General features: G+C 44.3%; 1 protein-coding gene across 2 annotated transcripts in view; it reads right to left on the reverse strand.

Moving 5' to 3' along the window:
• COL17A1 (collagen type XVII alpha 1 chain) overlaps nucleotides 1–17,922 on the reverse strand; it is a 190,645-nt gene that overhangs the window by 169,572 nt on the left and 3,151 nt on the right. The window lies entirely within an intron of this gene.

Genomic DNA, 17,922 nt, shown 5'->3' on the forward strand with positions numbered 1-17,922 from the left:
TGTAATAAACCTGCAGAAACTCCTACTACCTCGAATCTTGACTCTTATTTTATTGAGCTATCTGTTATGCTATAAGTCTAGTCAAAAATAGGGTATTATTTATTTATTTACCACATAATGGCGCCCGAATAGGGACTTGCCCTTTCCCCACGCGTCGGTGAAGCCACGCCGACCCCCTGACCCTCTGCAGTCGTGACGGAACCATACCGTGCACTGGCAGATATTTCTGCTCCAAGTATCCCTCAGGCCCACGGAGGAGACGGAGGAGGCGGTCCAGCATCCAAACGAGACGGTGGAGGAACGCGGCGAGTCCCGACCAGAGCCCAAGCCGAGAGTCCAAGGTCCGAGGTATCCGGAGGCCCACCCGTAACTGAAGTCCGAAGTCCGAAGTCCGTCGTAGTCCAGTCCCGTCCGAGGCTTTCCGTTCCGTGCTGCCCGGTGAGTACCATTGCTGGGGTAGTATCTAGACAGGACCAATCTAAATTGACTCCTGGTCCGTGGGTTGGTGGTACCCAAGCCCACAAACGAAGTGTTCACCTAGGTGGATACGGGTCTTGATGCGTTCCTTTATGGGACCGGTATGTTCCGTACTGTTACAGCAGTGCATCCAGTAACTCTAGTCTGTTCCGTTCTCGAGAATTCTGTTCTGTTTCTGTTTTCAGTATTTTCAGGTAGTATTCTGTTCGAACTGTTATGTTATGATATTGTTTAATGTATTTCCAATGTCGTGGTATGCCTGAATTGTTTTCCCAATTGTTATTGTTTTTCGTGTATTGTATTGTGTTCCGATTCAAGTTTAGAATGCCGCTCTTTTCCAAGTTACGTCAGTTAAAAACTAGAAAGGGTCTGTTAGAGGAAGCAGTTCCTGTCCCGCCTAGGGACAGTCCAGGTCATTTTATGTATCAGAAACATGGCATAAGCGCCATAATGTATCTAGATTTATGGGTAGAGTATACCAAACAGTTAGAAGAAAAGTATAGATGGCCCGTATCGGGTACATGGGATGCCGAATGTATCATGCGAGTAGAAGAAGCATTATGGAAAAAGAAAGCCAGACAGTCACAGAAAGATGCCATCGAGTTATGGCGCAAGGAAGCTCATAAAAGAACGGAAAAGGAAGTCAGAAAGTCAGAGTTAAGTAGAGAATCCCAAGAACGAGCCCAAGAAAGAGAATTAATCGAGATAGGTGAACAAGTCAAAGCCGAACAGTCAGACAGACAGAGGCATGCCCTTATTAAGGGTATGTACCCTCTTCTTGCCGAAGGAGTGCCAAAAGCGACCCCAGAGGCATCCAGTAATTTCCCGCCACCATTAATTCCGACCAAGCTACGTCACAAACCGACCGCAGCTGATATTTTTATTTCGTCCTATTTGGACGACACAGTTCCCGAATATGCAAATCCTGTTCGTGCTCCGCCAGTCCCTGTAAATCAGGCACTTCCCGCTTCTTCAGACACCGGAGTACCTGTTACGGTAACCCCGGTCCAGTCTACAGTTCCATTTCCCACTCTGCCAGGACGTAGAGCCTCAGTAGACGACTCCAGTTTAGGGGCCGCAGGAGGAGCTACTCCTCAAACCCCGCCGCCACACAAGCGTTTATCGGCACTCGAATTACATGCACAAGCATCACAGCGTACGCCTAAAAGTAATAAGTCTGTCACAGAAATCAGGCAAGCCCTTAACGAATGTGTCTATGATCCAGTTCCAGGCGAATATACTATGGTTTTATATTCCTTACGTGTAAGGAGAGTGACCGAGTATCTAGTCACCTTGCCGAATATGAAAGAAGATCTAGACAGAATATATCGTTTCATCCGTACAGGGGATGATCCAGAAAGTATTGGCGAGATTATGTCTCAAAGGAAAGCCGAGATTCAGCTCATGATATTAAAGTTCCTGATCAATTGTCTAATAAGAGAACAAGATTACCCGTCTAAAGATCCCGCCGAAATGAGAATCCTGACAAGGTGGAGTGATAATATAGCCGAGGGTAAGCACAAGACCGTCAGTGCCATGGAGAGTATGTACAAGAAAATTCGTAAAGAAATAATAAGGTTACACGACCAGCGTAAAGCAGCACAAGTAAGCGAGAAAGAAAGTATCTCTGATCCTGATGAGGAAGAGAACGAGAATCCCGCCAGAATAGCGTATGTAGGAAAATCCAGATTTCCAGATCGCCATTTACGTCTAGAACCCAAGTCTATTTTTCAACATCTAGCACCAGAACAAGGTTCCCTAGAACAAGTATTTCAAGCTACCGATCACATTCTGAAATCACGAATCGGTTATAGCGAGTTAAGTACCATGCATGAACAAGAACTAGCCCGATCAGCAGTCCGATGGATTACTGATTCTACCACTTTTCCAGACGAAATAGTGGCACAAGTGTTTCTGAAATTGCCCCCAGCCGAGCAACGACTGGTGGGTATGTATATGATCCAGCACCTCATTACTCTGTATGAGGGTCAACATTCTGATCCAGGCCCGTTGCACGATATCCTGAACGAGTTACTCCAGTATAGATGGAGAGGTCTAGGTACCGATTTAGTTAGTGTCATTCTAGAACAGCGTCACAAGTATAGAACGTTTTTGAACCCGCATTTTGTTCATGTCTCACCCCCAGAAAGTAAATCATTCTACATAGACAGACAGAATCCGTTACGAGAAGTCCACCCAGTCCAAGGGGCGGGTGGCGTAATGCAACGAGTGTTTGTATACACTCCAATATCAAAGATGGAACTTCTTGAAATGAAGAAACTAATTCCCTGTCATGACAAAGATCCAGCAGGGTTCCATAGAGAATTAAAAGACATGCTCCGTATGGGAGAATACACTTACCCAGATATCATTAAAATGTTAAAGGTCCTGTTACCCGCAGGGGTGTATGAAAAGTTAAAGGAAAAAGAATGGGAGGTGGGAGAGAAAAAGATCGATTGGGCAGTTCTAGAAGCTGAAGACAAGGCACGAGTACCAGGTACCGGTCTTGGAGATAAATGTAAAGATTTACCAGAATTATTGATTCAAGTTTTACCCAGATTATTGACAACTAGGAAGGAAGACTGGGATGCAATCTCAGCCTGTAAACAGAAACAAGATGAAGATATTAGTGATTTTTATTCTAGATTTGAGAAATGTTTCAGTATTAACAGTGGTCTCAAGACAAGTAGTGAGTCATACCCTCACCTTTTCGTTACTAAATTAGTCGAGAATTCAAGTCCACAAATTAAAAACCGAGTTTTGAAAGTCGAAAGCACCTGGCAAGCTAATACTCCGTCCCAGATGCTCCAGATGCTCCAGTATCACCAGAATAGAATCAGGGAAGAGCAAGAACACGAGAGAAAACGTATGAAAGACACGAAAATGAAAGTGCTAGTTGCACAATCTATTCCTCAAGACAGTCAGAAGAGGGGTCCGAATCAAGCCAGTCATCCTGCAGCTCCCGTTAAAGGGAACTGCAATTATTGTAAACAGCCAGGTCATTTTATAAACGAGTGTGCAGTTCTGAAACACAACATAGCTACTGGTAAGACTAAAGAAAGACCACGTCCGCCGAGACAAGAACAAGTTTCACAGACTCCTCAGTCACAGAATGCACCACAGACAGTTACAGTACCGCAGCCTATTGCTGCAACACAGCATGTTACATCGCAGATGTACCAGTATGCACAGTCTGAGTATCCAGAGTACCAGTCATATTCATGAAACAGCCTAGAGAGGGAGGTAGGCTTGCCTCTCATCGAGATACCTGTAGATCAAGAAGGTCCCTATGTTCATAGTCAAGTATTAGGGAAAGACAGAAAGTTCTTGATCGATACAGGGGCAAGTAGGACCACAATTAGTCATGCCGAAGTTCCAGGGGCTCCGCTCTCAGGCTCAAGAAATGTTTCCCTTGGATTTTCAGGAAAGCCAATAGTTAATGAAATATCTAAGCCAGTTACTCTAGAAGTAGGTCCATTGTCCCGTACTACTGATCTGTTACTTACTAAGTCATGTCCAGAAAATCTATTAGGTATTAAGACACTGAAAGAGTTAGGTGCAATTATTTGCTGTTCCCCAGAGGGAATACGTCTGTTCCTACGTGACTTTAAGGGTCACTATGTATTACGAGATTTTGATTCAAGATTGTCTAATGTTCCACAGCATTTATGGGCGCAAGGTCCAACTGATGTAGGTTACATGCAAATCACACCCCATCGTGTGACTCTCAAACCAGGTGTAGTGTTACCCCGAATCAGACAGTACAGATTGCCACCTGAGGCTGTAGCAGCCTTATCCAAAATTATTGACGAGCTCATGGCTCAAGGAGTAGTTGTAGAAACTGACTCCAATGTATGCAATTCTCCGATCATTCCAGTCATGAAACGTACTGATCCGAATGCACCCCCAGTATATCGATTAGTGATTGATTTACGAGAGCTTAATAAATGTATCATTCCTCAGTACCCAGTTGTTCCAGACATCTCTTCCCTGTTAACAGCCATTGATTCCGAAGCCATGTTTTTCACTGTCATAGACCTCAAGAATGCATTTTTTAGTGTTCCAATTCATCCAGACAGCCAGTTTCTTTTCGGATTTTGTTTAAATGGAAGGAGCTATATGTTTACACGCGCTCCTCAAGGTTTCACAGAAAGTCCTAGTATTTACAGTCAGGCACTCAAGAGACAACTAGACAATATTCACATGCCAACTGACACTGCCCTGCTCCAGTATGTCGATGATCTACTGATCACAGCCCGTTCTGAACGTGCTTGCGAGCGAGCATCACTTACAGTTCTGTATTTTCTAGCCGAGATGGGGCACAAGGTGTCACCTTCGAAGCTTCAATTCTGTGTCCAGCAAGTGGTATACTTAGGACACTTGCTGTCCAAGAGGGGTAGGCAGTTGACATCCGACCGTATCCAGGTAATAGCGAGTCTTCCCCAGCCCAGAACCCAGAAGGAGGTACGTGCTTTTATCGGCCTTACTTCTTATTGTAGACAATGGATTCCCCAGTATGCATTTCTAGCCAAGCCACTGATACAGTTAACGACACAGGAGGCAGCCGTATCGACTGTCCTCCCTTGGACATCTGACCATACACTTAGTTTTAACGAGTTAAAGAAAGCCCTATGTCAAGCTCCAGTTCTAGCTACACCGAACTACAGTAAGCCTTTTACACTTTTCGTTACTGAACGGGAAGGTACAGCATTATCTGTTCTCACACAAGATCAAGCAGGTCAATACAAGCCCTGTGCTTATTTTTCGAGCACATTAGATCCAGTCGCCCAGGCGTTGCCTGCGTGCCTCAAGTCAGTTGCAGCCACAGCACTAGCTATCAGACAAAGTGATTCCATAGTTTTAGGACATTCCCTGACAGTACAAGTCCCACATTCAGTAGAAGTTCTTTTAAACCGAACACAAACTCAGCACTTGACAATTGCACGTTTAACAGGTTATGAATTGACACTGTTCCAGCCACACATAGAAATTAGACGCTGCAACGTTCTGAATCCTGCTACACTGTTACCATCAGTTAGTTCAAATCTAGACCCACATGATTGTGTGGAAGTAGTTAACATTACGACGAAGCCAAGACAAGATCTGACAGATATTCCGTTATCAGATCCCGACCTGACACTTTATGTAGATGGTTCATGTATGAGAACTAGTACAGGAGAACTAGTCGCCGCGTATGCAGTGACTACTGACACTGAAGTTATCAAGACACACCGTATTGATACCCTGTCCGCTCAAGCAGCAGAGCTAGTCGCTCTGACACAAGCCTGTATACATGCCAAGAACCTGAAAGTTAATGTTTACACAGATTCACGTTACGCATTCGGAGTTGTACACGACTTCGGAGTGCTCTGGCAGGAGAGAGGTTTCACGACTTCTCATGGAACCAAGATTCAGCATGGTCTCCTTATTCAAGCCCTGTTAGATGCCATACATTTACCGACATCTATTGCTATCATGAAATGCAAAGCACATACGAAAGTCACTGACATTATTTCCCAAGGTAATGATCTAGCAGACCGCACAGCCAAGCTTACAGCACAGACTCCAGACATTCCAGTTAATATGACACATACTCCAGATCCGATTACATGCATGACAGTTAAGGACCCTACACAAGATGTCATAGATATACAGTTACATGCTACTCCCGATGAAATCAAGAAATGGTCTGAACAAGGAGGGGTTCAGACAGATCAAGGATGGTTAACGAAGGGTAGAGCCACATGGTTTCTCCCCGATTCTATGGTTCAAGTCATTATCAATACCGCACATAGTCCAGCACATTTAGGAGAAAAAGCTATGTTAGACAGTATCCAGAACATTTGGTTCAACAAGCATTTACGAGCTGCAGCCAAGCAGAAAGTCCGTACCTGTATGATATGTTGTCAGTTTAATCCAGGTAAAAGTGTCCCGGTGGAACAAGGTGGTTTCCAGCCCCCTGACCACCCTTTTGAGGTCCTCCAGATGGATTATATTCAAATGGAGCGATGTCGAGGTTTCAAGTATGTCCTTGTAGTTGTATGCGCTTTGTCCAGGTGGACAGAAGCATATCCAGTCCCAGATTACACAGCCGCGACCACTGCCAAGCAGTTGGTTCGTGAATTTTTCCCTAGATATGGACTCCCTAGAGTCGTATATTCTGATAACGGTCAGCCATTCTCCTCAGAGTTAATGAAGCACGTTTCCCTGTTGTTAGGGTACCAGTGGAAGTTTCATTGTGTACGCCATCCAGAAGCAGCTGGACTAGTCGAAAGGCATAATCAGACTCTAAAAATCCGCATTGCAAAAGTCTGTAAGGACAAAGGTGTGGACTGGTTAATAGCTCTGCCAGTCGCTTTATTTTATATGCGCATGGTCGCACATTCCAGATCAGGTCTGTCCCCGTACGAGGTCGTATTCGGCCGCCCCCCTAACATGTGGGGTACTCCTAGACCCCGAAGTATTACCGATGTTTCATGTAATATGCTGACAGATTACCTAGCTTCCTTGATGTCTGCCCTCAACTCATGTCGTTCACAGGTTGCCGCCGCATTTCCAGACAATACCGAGGTGGCACCGCACGAGATCGTTCCAGGCTCCCTTGTGATGATCAGAAATTTCGACAGATCAAGTCCGCTGGAACCACGTTGGAAAGAGCCACGCCAGGTCCTCTTGACCACCCGTACTGCCGTCAAGTTGGAAGGCAGGAAGGGGTGGGTCCACCTTTCTCATGTAAAACTTTTCAATCCATTGAAATCAGTCTCCAAAAACATTTCCAAGGATTTCCAGGATTCAAAGGACTGCCAAAATATTGCTCTTAAGGACTGTCCCGCACAAGACATTATTACAACCCCTCCCTTGTTAGAGAAAACTCCGCAGCAGGAGTATAAGTTGAAGCTCAGGTCTAGTAAAATAAGTCAGTCAGTTTGATTGTATAAGTCCTCCCCTAGGTGAAACGGTTAAATTGTTTCTGACATGTATAAAATAGACCCCCATAGTGAGAGAGTCAGTCAAAGTTCAATCAAATGTATCGTTTTTCTGAGTTTCGTATTATTTCTCAGCATAATGATTTCCTGCACCAGCTACGCACTTTTCCTGTGTTTTCCAGTTCCTCATGTAAATATGTCTGCTAATGCTACAGTAGAGCACACGTTTAGTGATCTGCCTCCTCATGAACTCTCATACCGCCTCGCTATGCGCAACAACTCATTTATCCGTATGTTACATTACTCACACCAGACCAGCAATGCCACTAATTGTTGGGTGTGTGGTCGACTCCCCCCTTTCCAGACACCGAAGGGAGTTCTGCCACTTTTTCCTTATCCATTCTCACACAATGGTTCGTGTGGAGCATGGTCCACGTTAACGTCATCCTCAACAGATATGTCTTTTCTTAACAGTACATGTTTTCCAGACAAGCAAGGTCTCCCCCACAGAACAGGTTTAGATCTAGAAAATGAAGTATATAATTTAGGTAATTATTCGTCGAATTTCATGGTCCTGAATGTTCAGTCTGATACTACTCCAGACTTACCTGCTATTTCAGTACTACCTGTCAAAGGCGAATTATGTGTCCGTAGTTATGGTTCCGTACATGTAGGTCATAGTGAATGTACTACTGTTATCAAGTATAGTGACAGTGGGAAATCTATTTTCAAAGCTTCACGTCATTCTTATTTTATTTGTGGTCAAACTGCATATGTCCGTCTGCCCCTCGATTGGGAGGGAACCTGTTACATTGCCTTCCTACTGCCACCTGTTTTCCTAGCCCCACCTGACTATTATAGGAATTCCTTCCTAGTACATACCAGACACAAGAGAAATCTCCCGATTGTCGATTATACTGAAACTGCTGCAGAGCAATTCATTGATATTGATAAAGGTGTGTTCCCTTATTTAGGCACAGTTGTAAACAGTAAGCTAATCCGTAGGCTAACAAGAACCCTTGAAGCAGTAGTAGATGAGACTGCCTCTGCTCTAGGTAACCTAACCGAAGAACAATCTGCTATGAGATTTGTCGTTTTGCAAAATCGTCTCGTCCTTGACGTCATACTGGCCGATAGGGGCGGGGCCTGTAGAGTCATCGGATCTAGTTGCTGCATTTTCATTCCAAATAACGCGCCGTCTGTTTATTCAGCTATAACCAGACTCCATAAAATTGCCCATCTGTTACATCAAGATCCAGGCACCTGGACATGGTCCGGTTGGTTCTGGAATGTAATTTCCGCATGGGGATGGAAAGTCCTGTCCTTTTTAGGTATTGCAGTAGCGATTATATTTAGCTGCTGCCTCTGTATACAATGTGGCCCTGCGATTTGCAGCATGTGTGCTACCTCTTGTATTCCTAGTCCCAAGCCCCGTTCTAAATCCCGTTCCAAGACAATTCGAGACGAGCAAATGGTACTGTATGAAATGATAGATGGTATCATGAAAATTGATGTTTCCTGATGGAAACGTAGTGACAAGGAGGGAATGTGGAAAAGTAAATTTTGCCATGTTCTGTGTCCCTACGCTTCATCCATCATATGTTATGTGTGCATGACCAATATGCATATGTTATTCCCCATGCCTGATTAATGACGCAATTACAGTTGTGTCCACCTCTAGTATGCCATTTTCCAGTTCTCGTGAATACTACGAATATCAGGCCTATGTAAAGTAATGTTGCCACGTTTCTCAGTGTGCACGTTATTTCATTATAAAATCCCCGTTTCCAGGCCTCAAAAGGGCCCGGACCACAGATTCAGCTCCTGTCTCCTGAAAGCCTCGCTAAGGAGCGATACAGCCCCCACCTGTATCCTCGACCCTTCACTTACTTCCTGCCTCGCAGTGCCCGGTGCAGCTTGGCTCTGCCTCTTAGTCTGCCAAAAGTATGTTATAGTTCCAGTTATCAGTTCAGTCCTCCTCTTCTGCATTCCTAAGCTACTGAACTGCATCAATAGTTTCCGTCATTGTCTAGCCTTCTCGTCTCCATGTTAGAGAAATACTGTATTTAATGGTCATTTAATATTCTTCATCACGCACTACATGTAGAATAATGCATGGTCCAGTCCTAGAATCAAGTTAGCTTTTCCCCTCATGACTTCTAGTTTATATCAACATGTTCCCTAAACATCAGATACCAGATAGGGTTTAGGTACATGTCGCTCCGACCCTTCAGACTCTAGTCTCTGCTCCTAGCACAGAGTTCATAGCCCCCAGCTTCTCCTAGTAATACGTCATTGCCAGTTTTCGCGCACCATTAGGTTAGAGGTCCCGGCTCCTTAGGTAGCCCCCTCCAGAATTTCCGCCCATTCATGACATATTCTGTTACGTTTGCACCACATGTCTATGTATACTCCCAGTTACACCTCTTTTTACTGTTATCTCTCGCGACTGCTACGCGTTACGCCTTCTGCTCCACCCACTGCTACGCCTACTGCAATGTAATGCTATGTGTTTGCGCTATGTATATAAGTCAATGTTTTGTTATTGAATGTTAGCGCGCTCATCCCAGACCCAGCCCCGGCAGCTGCCGGGCCTTATTATCCTATTCCCATGCAGGTTGTCCTGATCCTGTCCTTATGCTGTAATAAACCTGCAGAAACTCCTACTACCTCGAATCTTGACTCTTATTTTATTGAGCTATCTGTTATGCTATAAGTCTAGTCAAAAATAGGGTATTATTTATTTATTTACCACAATACGCCTCTGAAGGATGAATCTTTGAGTCAGCAGAGACAGGGTTGAATCCTGCAACCTTCCTCTTTAATGTAGAGCTCAGCTTTTTGTAGACCCTGGCACACTTCAACTTGTTGTCACCACAGCTTGACCATGGGGTAATATAACATTAAAAGAGCCTTTAAAATGTAATATTAGTCCTGTTTCGGTGATAATCGATAATCAGCTCTGTTGATGCCTCCGCTACAGCAGCCAGAGAGAATGAAATCCAAAAAGCCCCTGTTAATGACTTTTCTAACCTTCACGTTAATGAGAGAGTAAGGTTGGATGAACAGATGGATGAATGTGGTGGCAATGAAATACAGGGCCTGCATGCAGTCTAGAGCCCCGATAATTTCATTATTCGCCACTCGTCATAAAAATGTTTAAAGCTCGTGTGCCCAACATAGGTTTGAGAGGCCAGGAACCAGGAGATTCCCACAGAGCACGTAACCGAGCTCCATTTAGATCCACAGAATCTAAATCCGGTTTATTTCATGTGGTTATCCAGAAAATCTGGTTTGGACTCAGCATCCCTGGCAGTATCATGGATATCCTTAGTTTAAAGAGAATTATGTTAAGATTTTAAGACTGCAGCACCCCCATAGTTAGGATCGAAGAGCACACCCATGATTGGATTATTAACGATGACGTGAAAACAGACTTAATTAACACACTGCAGAAACATAGCTAGCATACATAAATATGTGCCCGGAAACATGTTGACATGCATGTGGATCTAATATTAAGCTCTTGACCCCATATGACCTTGGAATGGCTTTATAGAAGTGTATCATTAATGTACTGTAGATAGCAACTGAGATTGTTTAAGTTTAGAAATGTAAATCAGATCGCAATTTTGGGAGGGTTGGTCGATATCTAGGGAGTGTGTCTTTCTGAATCTGCCTTTTCACACTTTGTGTTGTTTCAAACTATGTTTTCCACATAAAATCCTAAAATGGGTAAACCCAACTTGAAGACATTGACCTGACCACGTAGCATCGGTGAGTAGATATGGAAGATGGCTGTACACCGGGTAGGAGTAGTTCTGTCAAACACTCACAGCAAACTCACAGACAAGTTCAGATGCTCCTGTCCTGAGCAAAGCTCGAAGCTCTGCAGTCTATACATTAAAATCTATTCTGTGTTTAATGCTGTGAGTTAAACATCCAGTGGAGACAAACGCAGTGATGGAAAAGCTCTCTTTGAGGGTGCACAAAGCCATCCCGGCTGTACAGTATTGGGATGTACGTGAAATGGTGGCCTGTTGTGACTTAGTATACCCACTCTGTTATTTGTGCAAGTGTCTTACCTAGATAGGTACAACTTCAATTTTTGAATGAAAAAGGGAAAACACCACTCTGTAGTTATTTCAATGTGCTAGCAATGTGTTCTCACGGATGTATGACGGTACGACGCGTACCGTCACAACGCGTGCTTTAACAACGCGTCCCTTACAACGCAAGTCGTTACCACGACTTGCGTTGGGGGCGCGGATTGAGAATAGTATAATTTACCATTCTAACACCAGTCCCCGTGGACACTAGGGAAGGTGTTGGAATAGTAAATATACTATTCTTAATCCTCTAGCGCCCTCCAGCGCAAGTCGTGGTTACAACTTGCGTTGTAATGGACGTGTTGTTAAAGCCTTGCGGAGTAAAATCCGCGTGGTAAAGGATGTTTCCCGTTCTCACAGTAGCTGGAGCACGAAAATTAACCAAAAATCACGACTGACTTTTTGGTCAGTCGATTCATCTTTTGGTCACCAATTAACTCCACTTTTCATTTTTTCCAAATTACATTTGACTGCCCAGTGCAGAAGTTCAATAAATGTTTGGCAAACATGGCAAGTGGTGTGTTAATGCGGGGTCTAATTTGATTATCTCTCCCTTTCTAATATACTTTTGTCTTGTGATCTTTATAATAGACAATCCCAATGTATGACTTGCGCCCAATTACGAGATTTTACTAAAACTTATAGAAACACAGAAGGTGACCATCAAGTTTTTCTATCCTGCGTCTTCAAGGACTTTTTTAGGCCACAGATTGGACATGGTCTCAAGTTTTATTTTTAATTCATCAATACTATCGTCTTTCCTTTAGTTCATTTTTTGTGTGTTGCTTTTTCCTTCTCCTGCTATGTGCATATTCTCCTTTTTGTGTAGAAAGAATGTTCAATGTATTCTGCCCCCCAGTCTCTTAGGATCATCTTGTGCTTACGTTATTCATCAAGCAACCATAAAGCACAACCCAGTCCGGTTTGCTAGATATCCATAATGAATATGCATGAGGAAAATTGACATAAGGCAGCTGTAGGTAACAAATCTCTGCACTGTCGGTCAGAGGGCCTGTGGTTGCTGTGAGTTGCATATTCTGGAAATGGGTAAACGTGCAGCTAGGAGGAAATGTGTGGATTCCTCTTCCCTTCTTCTTCTAGTAACTCCCACCCTCACTGTAAGAAATCCAAGAGTGAGATGACAGATCCAAACCTTGAAAGCTCTATAACTTTTACAAAAATGGAGGCAATATAAGAACTGTAGGCTCCTCCCTCATCTACCGCAATGGGCAATTTTACATCTGATTCCTCTGTGTCAAATTCTGAAGAGGATACTCTGGAGCATGTGCCTTCTGACCAGAGAGGCAAATACACAGCCAAACAACTTTAACCTGACATTTTGGGGAGAATAAGGAGTAAATGCGGTTTCCCTGTGGAAGACGTTACTAGTTCTTCAGCCAATCTTGTTCATAGACAAATCCAGAAGAGAACTTCCTTGGATTGTTCCATACATGCACATGTGTCTGATGCGGTATTCAGAGAATGGAAGGACCCTGCCAAGATCTCCATTTCGCGGTCTATGACCAAATGATACAGTCTGGAACAAATGGACATGAATATGCCAGATTCTGCCGCTGTGGACCACCTGCTGGCGAGCTTGGTGGGTCGTACTTGTGCAGCTGAGGAAAGTGTTCTAAAAAACCTTGGCAGATTAAAAGATTGATTTGGCTCACGATAAATGTTATTCGGGATCCTACCTCGCCATGCGAACTGGAATTTATGTAGCATGTACCAGACTTAGCGGACCCATTCACGGAGGGAGTAGAATGTTCCTCTCCTTTAGAATCAATAAAAAAATACATTGAATCCCTTTCAGACATTTCTTTTGAAGTGGTGAGGCTGCTGTTATTACCCAGAGGGAGTCATTATAGCAGCTAAAAGGGATCTTTTTTTACATGAATGGTATAAAGATTCAGCACAGAAATCTAAGGCTCCAAGGTTGGTCTTTGGGGGTACTAAACCGTCTGGGGCTAACCTCGAAGAAAGGCTGCATAAGTCCTTTAAGGAAAATAAACATTCCTTCTCTTTCTGTCAGTCTCCAGGTGCCGGTTCTTCTGCTTCTTCTTATTCTAAACCATTATTACGATAACCTTCAAGAAGATTTAACTGATCCCATTCTTACCCCAAGAAGAGCAAAGGTTTGGGATATAGAAATCAGAATGAACCGAAGAGCATGAGCCCTCCTGAAGCCAAGAACCAGTAACCCTGACAATCAATGAAATGGCAAACAGTATCCAGTGGGAAAGAGGATCATGTTTTTCAAAGAACCATGGAAATGGTCCAGAATCAGAAAGGATGGAGAGCATGAAAAAGTTTTCTGGAACATCATAAGTTACTGATAAACTACAAGAAGTACACACTGACATCTCAACAGGAAATTAGTTTCATTGGAGCACTATTCAACACCACGAGAGAGAAGGTTTATTTTCTAGAGGGAAGAACCCAGCGGTTAAGGGAGACACGTGTATGTCTTAAGGAAGCTCCCGCACGTCTTTGGCTGAAGGTACAGGGACATATGACCTTGTGTGTGTCCCTAGTACCCTAGGCCAGGCTTCATCTTAGGCTGTGAAAGCGCTGGAAACCTGCTTAGATGGACTGGGGTCTAAAAATTCTGTAACGTTTTAAAATGCTCAGCAATTATAATGGTGGTTACTACCACACTCTCTCAGTAATGTCCTCCTGTTACATCAATCCTCTGCGGGGTAATAATGACAGATGGCAGCAAGCGAGGTTGGGGAGCAACATGTCTATCAAGAATGGTTTTGGGAAGATGGACAATCCGGGAACAGATCTCAAGTACTCAACTGGAAAATGATATCAGCTCTTTAGAGATCTGCGTTGCATTTTCAGGAACTCATTTACAGCCAACATGTACTAATCAAGACAGAGAGTAAAGATATGAGTTTTATGTAAACAAGCAATAAGAATTAAATCTGGTTCTCCCAAACTGATTGGTCAGAGGCAGAGACCTGGTACAAGGTCATCTACTATCTAGAAAGGCAATGTACATCAGAAGGAAGGAAAATACAGCGCCAGATCACCAAAGCACAATATTCCTCTCTTCTCAACATCTATATTTCTCCACACTGGGGTGCTCACTAAAATGCCTACGTTTGGCACATCTCCCATAGACCTGTTTGCCTCCCAGAAGACACTCACCTACCGAAGCACTTCTCACGCTTTCCGACACCAGGATCTGTGGGAGCGGATGTCCTTTCTCTACCATGGCCTCTCAGCTCCTCTATGCATTTCCTACTTTCCTCTTGTCCCTCAGGTGCTTTTTAAACTTCGGGAGGAGGCAGCAGAAGTGATAGCGGTGCTCCCTTTCTGGCTCGCCACCTTTAGTTTCCTCTAGTGAAGGAGATGGTGATAGCTCCTCACTGGGAAACTCCCCTCTCCCCTTGCCCTCTGCACACTCTGGAGTGCCTCTCTCTATCAAACCTTTCTCTGTCGGTTTGGAGATTGAGATGACAGAGTTAAAAAAAGAGGGGGATTCTGGAGCATTTGGCTCAAGTGCACCAGGGCGCGAGGTGTACGACCACTGTACGATTTTACTCTGCATTTCAAAGATGGCGTAACTTTCTGTCTCTTTCTTCTTTGTCCTGCAGCATCTCTTCTGTACTCCAGTTCCTGTTGGATACATTCAATAAGAATTTGGCAGCATTCACTGTAAGATCTCCATGGGATACCATTAAAGCCTTCAGAGAACCATGGGGAGGTTTTCGCAAAGACGACGAGTTAGTTGTAAGACTTCTAAAAAGATTTAGCATTGCCTAGACTAGTAAACAGACCTATAGTTCCTGTTTGGGAATCCAGGGAAGATCTACTCAGAGGTGGTTACCTTCAGGGCTGAAGATCCTGGAGTGCCACTGAATGAAATATGTAGAGTGGCTATGTGGGCCACTTCGGAATTGGTCAATTGAAACCAGAGGGGTGTAATTTGGGTGAAGGGTTTTGAATTCTGTTTTGTCTTCCTAAGGTCTGGACTTGCACCGTAAAAGGTTGTTCAGATATAGCAATTTCTTCTTGTTTCTTATATTTTGAAGGCCTGTTATGGCTTTGGTATACTCACAAGTAATGACTGGGATGAGGACAGACGGGCGGAAGGGATAATGCCTGGTTACTTGCTGGTAATATTTATTTCCCCTGCATAAGAGAACTTGCAAAGGGGAAACCGGAAACTGGACTATGAGGCAGGAGCTTGTGCTGCTTTCTTTTATATGGTCGTTGGCTGCACTAAAATATAGATTAAAGTTGCTTATACAGGGGAAAAATCTGCAAAATGTATTTTCACAGGAGAATGTTCTGGCAACAAAATTGTTTTGCTGGATTTTTGTCTTGCAAAAAGTATTTCTCCAGAAAATGTTACCAGTGAACAAAGCTGCTGTGTGAAAATGACAAACTTTGCACCTTCGCAAAGTGGCACAGTTATTAACACCGCCAGAGGGCATGTCGTTCCTCACACACCTTTGCGCCTGTAGTGTTGGCAGCAGCCACACGCAGGGCATCCTCTGGGCACACTGGCATTAAAGAGTGCATGTGCCCCAGACAGCCTCCTTCTGTGCTGAATAGGCCTTGACTGGCAGGACTCTGAGCAGCGCCCATTCCGACGCCCCGCCCTTCAGTGAAGCATCGCCCTCCGGGCAGGGTTTATCCCGCCAGGCCCAGGGCCAGCTTCCCATCATGCCAGCATTGAGAATAGGGCTTAGGTGTAAGATTAGCCTCTCCCCGAGCCTGGCACCGCTGCCAAGGAGCCTCGGCGTCAGTAAACAAGAGCCGGGCCCGCAGATCCAGACTTGAGGCTGCAGTATTTTGCACGGCGGTGGCAGGTACATTTCACACGGGGCGGCCACTGGGGGAAGATGCGTCACTGCGTTGCCTCATCATCTGCGTCACGTACGTGCCGCAGATGCACAGAGGGCGGAAAACAACTCGAAGACGTGTTCACTCAATACTCGGAGAAAGGAAACGTACTTCTCTCACTCTAAATTATGAGCTATAATTGTTGATGCCATGTGTGATTCCGGGGACGCCCCTGCTACAGTGGTACAGACCCCTCTTTACCGGGACTCCCAGCGCAGGAAGAGCTTGGTTTCTCTTCGAGGCGCTGCGTTTCAACCCCAACAACACCTAAATTACATTTTGTTCACGTTTGAATTTACTTGTAAAGAGGTTTACAAAACTTAGTAGATCCAATGAACAGAGTGGACTGCGCTATCTGAGATGCCAAGTGAAAGTCTTAGTAGTTAGCACCTGGATACTCTCTCAGGTGACTACTGCGCTATACAAATTGACATAGCAACAACATATTCTACATGTATTACAGCTCGTGGGGATTTGTATACCCCCACTCAAACGATCCGTTTTCAACCATCACATTCTTAGTATAGCATTTTATTTCATCGATCCCGGCATGCAATGTGATATAGAGGGTCCTTTCATATCTGTGCACTTGTTTGTTTTGTATCCAGATATAACCGTTAATTACACCTGGACGTGTTAAAATGGCCAAAGCCCTTTACCACTGAAAGATTTAAGGGTGACAGCAGGCCTCTGGAGCCCAATTGCAATGTTGCACGGCTCCCTTTTCTCCCTACCGTGTTCATAAATAGACCCACCACCTTTGTGGGCTCATTGTTCTGAAATGTTTTAATCAAACACCTTCGCTACTGTTGCACAGACTGGAGTTGGAATAGTAAATTATACTATTCCAAAATCCAGGACCCCCCTACAGTAAGTTGTTGTAGTGACTTGCGTTGTAATGGTATACTGCGTAACAACGCGGTAGTTGTAATGACCGCGTTGTAATGGCATACGTTGAAAACGCACGCGTTGTAACGTGGCCTATTCTCCTGAAAAGGAAGCTAAACATGGTCATAGACAGCATCACACAAGATGGCTGCAACCATTGTCAACATCACCACAAAATCACATTCTATGTATGCAACACTTCCACCATGCTCTACTTCATACACTTAACGGAAGCTGGTGTAGCCATGCCTGGCCTGGAAACATTTAATCCACACCCTGACTAGGGAAATACTGGGCCTTATTTATGAAGGCTTTGCGCCACCGATGCGTCACTTTTAAAATGGGAAAAAGTGACGCACCGGTGGAGCAAGGCCTTCATAAATAAGGCCCACTGTTTCTGTCAACCTAAAACTAGAAATAGTTCCTCTATTCAACACCAAGCACTCTGGACCCAAAGAACCGGCAAACACAGAATTGCCACAGAAGCTTAGTTCCGCTGAGGACAAGAGGGAACGTAACAGGAGCATGAAAGCCTGTGCCACTGAATATGAGCACAAGAACATAGCCAAACAAGAATATCAACGACAAACTATTGAGGAACAAAGTAAAGACAGATAATGTGCCTATAGAAAATTATGGATTTAACATGCCTAACTCCA

Source organism: Lissotriton helveticus, chromosome 5_1 (genome assembly GCF_964261635.1).
Source record: "Lissotriton helveticus chromosome 5_1, aLisHel1.1, whole genome shotgun sequence".
NCBI classification, from domain to species: Eukaryota; Metazoa; Chordata; class Amphibia; order Caudata; family Salamandridae; genus Lissotriton; species Lissotriton helveticus.